Source organism: Microcebus murinus, chromosome 5 (assembly GCF_040939455.1).
Source record: "Microcebus murinus isolate Inina chromosome 5, M.murinus_Inina_mat1.0, whole genome shotgun sequence".
NCBI lineage: Eukaryota > Metazoa > Chordata > Mammalia > Primates > Cheirogaleidae > Microcebus > Microcebus murinus.
The window spans coordinates 38200963-38204104 of record NC_134108.1 but is presented as its reverse complement, the minus strand read 5'-3'; positions in this window follow the sequence as shown (position 1 = coordinate 38204104).

Below are 3142 nucleotides of genomic sequence, written 5' to 3'. Positions count from 1 at the left end.
CTGTGCGTCACTTCCTTCCAGGCTTGAAAGCGTGGGTGACGCGTGGAGAGCGCTGTGCTTGAGCTTGCGCATGCGCGTCCCTGGGCTGGGAGACGGCTCTCCAGGTGATTTCCTTAAGAATGCCGGGGAGAAACTTGTGGCTGACGCAGGGGTGGCGGTAGTTTGCCAAATTTAAGAATACGACGTGAGGAAAAACCTGCCTTTACCGTTTACTTGAATTTGGACATTAGTAGCTCACAGAGCTGCGGTGGTGATTGATGTTTTGCCTTCCCATATCAGAGGAACCTTTCGTACTGCTTTTTGGGGGAGTTGCTTCTTTTCTAGTGTTTATCCGCTCCACCTCCACTTATTTCCCATTTCTCTCACTTTTGCATCTACTTTTTTCACTTACTTTCGCAACTTAATCCTGCAGCCCACTGCCCAGGACAAGTTTTAATGGGACATTTATATTCACCTGGGTGTTTTCAGTTCTCTATATCACTTCTGTTTGCTTTTGAGGCACATTTTTTAAATTTTCTTGTCCTATTGAAGTGTTACAAGAAGTTTGCACATTCAAAAATGTTAAACTAGATGAGAGATGCTAATTATAAAAATTCAAACATATAATTGATGTTGAATGTCATGAGCCATTGAAACATGTGCAACCCTTACGTTTTAGGTGACAGTACACATCTGCAGGGAATGTATTCATTAAAAAGTTCTGGTTCTTATTTTTTGTAGTCATTGGCCCCTGAAAATATTCTGGGAAAAGAGTTTGACACACAGAAATAACTTGAAATAGTCATTGCCACATCTAGTAGGAAAGTGTCATAAAATCTGCAAAAATTGCATGGTGGAGGTGGGGTAACACATAGGAATCCGGGAGGTCTGTGACCATTAACTGGCAGGGAGCAAAAAGGAAGGAATGAGATTAATAAAAGATAATGGGCTTAGTATGGACATGTTGAACTTGAAGTTTCTGAAACATACTTGAAAATGCAAGCTTGAAAACCAGGAGTTAATGAGATGCAAAATTTGAAGTAATTTATATTGCAATTATAGTTGAAGATAAAGGATTGAGGAAGAGAATCAAAAAGAAATGTGTAGAATTACATGAAGCCTGAATATGGAACCGAAAGTTTTAACACATGAAGAATAATCAGGTGGGAAAAAGCTGTTGACTTTAGTTTGTACCTTCTCCCTTTGGTTATTAATATCATCTCCACACACCCTTTACCCCAAGTTCTGCATTTTAAACTCTGCTTTCAATATAAATTGTCAAAATATCTATCTAAGATACTTGAGAGAATCTCAGTATCTTCATTAGAAATATACCTACCTTACAGAGTTGTGAGGATTAAATCTTATGGGATGCTCTTAGAAATGATAGCACTGTGTATAAACAATCAATACAGTCTAGTTGCCTTCTCTTTATTCCCTACCAAGACTAATTAGCTTCTGTGGCTTGCCAACCTCGAATAGGCATAACCTCAACCGAAAGGGCTACTTCAATTTCTCAGATAATTTCCCCAGGTTTCCTAGAATTTCTTGGTCTATATCCTTGGGAAGGTTATCATATTGTGACCCATAATGTAGAAGTTTGTTTCCCAGAAGACACCTCGATAATTGTATGGGTAAGGCCCAGATGACATTTAATCTTTGTGGATCATCTAAAGAGCTCCTACTCAGATGCGACTTCTGATCTAGGAGATGTGTCTTTCTCTCAGGCAGGCCTGTAGCACTATAATTTATATGAGATTGCTTCATATACAGATCCAATAGTGGTATGTTACCTATAAAGATCATGGCCGGGCGCGGTGGCTCACGCCTGTAATCCTAGCACTCTGGGAGGCCGAGGCGGGTGGATTGCTCGAGGTCAGGAGTTCAAAACCAGCCTGAGCAAGACCCCGTCTCTACCAAAATATAGAAAGAAATTAATTGACTAACTAAAAATATATATACAAAAAAAATTAGCCGGGCATGGTGGCACATGCCTGTAGTCCCAGCTACTCGGGAGGCTGAGGCAGTAGGATCGCTGAGCCCAGGAGATTGAGGTTGCTGTGAGCCAGGCTGACGCCAGGGCACTCATTCTAGCCTGTGCAAGAAAGTGAGACTCTGTCTCAAAAAAAAAAAAAAAAAAAAAAAGATCATAACTTCTATACATAAGTTTGTTCTATCACAAGCCTTGGGAAGACATTTTGGGGAATCTACAAGTATGGGATATCAGAAAAGGATCTACCAAAGCTATTCAAGGAGAGGTGACATGTTTATAGTAGGAAATTTCAAGAAAGAATTCCAGATCCACATTTTAGTCTCCACAAGGGGATTCATCTGGATGCCTAATGAGCATTTAAATGCAACATATCAAAAAGTGAAGTAGGTGTGTGTCACCCAATACACTTTAAACATCTTTACAATTTGAAATATTTTAGACCTATAAAAATAACCATGAACTTTCCACTTTCATTTCACAAGAAATGAGACTTAACAAATAGAATTGCTCCTGCTTGCTTTGCTCCCCCTCTTCCGCAAGAAATGAATATAATGAATGAATGTTAGGGACCAACTAGTAATCTGTGCTACAGTATCTTCAACTTACTGACTCTCTAAAATTGCTCTTTAAAGTGGTTTTCTCAATATATGCTTTCTCTCACAGGGTATGAATTGTTCCACATATTTACCAACACTTGGGTTTGTCACACTTTAATGAACATAAGAGAAGTGAATTGTCTCATTATGCTATGAATTTGTAACTAGTAAGGCTGAGAACTCTTCTTTTTTATTGGTTATTAGGATATCCTCTCCTGTAAAAACAATTCCTTTTTAAGTATTTTGCCTATTTTTTAGAGGGGTATCCACCTATTCCTTATTGATTAATATATGGATTTAATATATTTTTGAATATTAATTCTTTTTATGTGTGTAGCAATTATCATCCTTCAATCTGGTCTTGTCCTTTCACCTTTCTATGATATCCTTTGATGACCCTTCAGTGTAGTTTTACAAATTATTACAATGTAGTCAAATTTAGCAAACTTGTCCCTTAAGTTACATGACTTTGTTGCTGAGAACTCCTTCTTGGCCCCAAGATTTTAAAGATATTTTCCTCTGTGTATTTTGCTCTGTCTTAAACTTAGCTCTTCACACTTAAGTTTTTAAAACT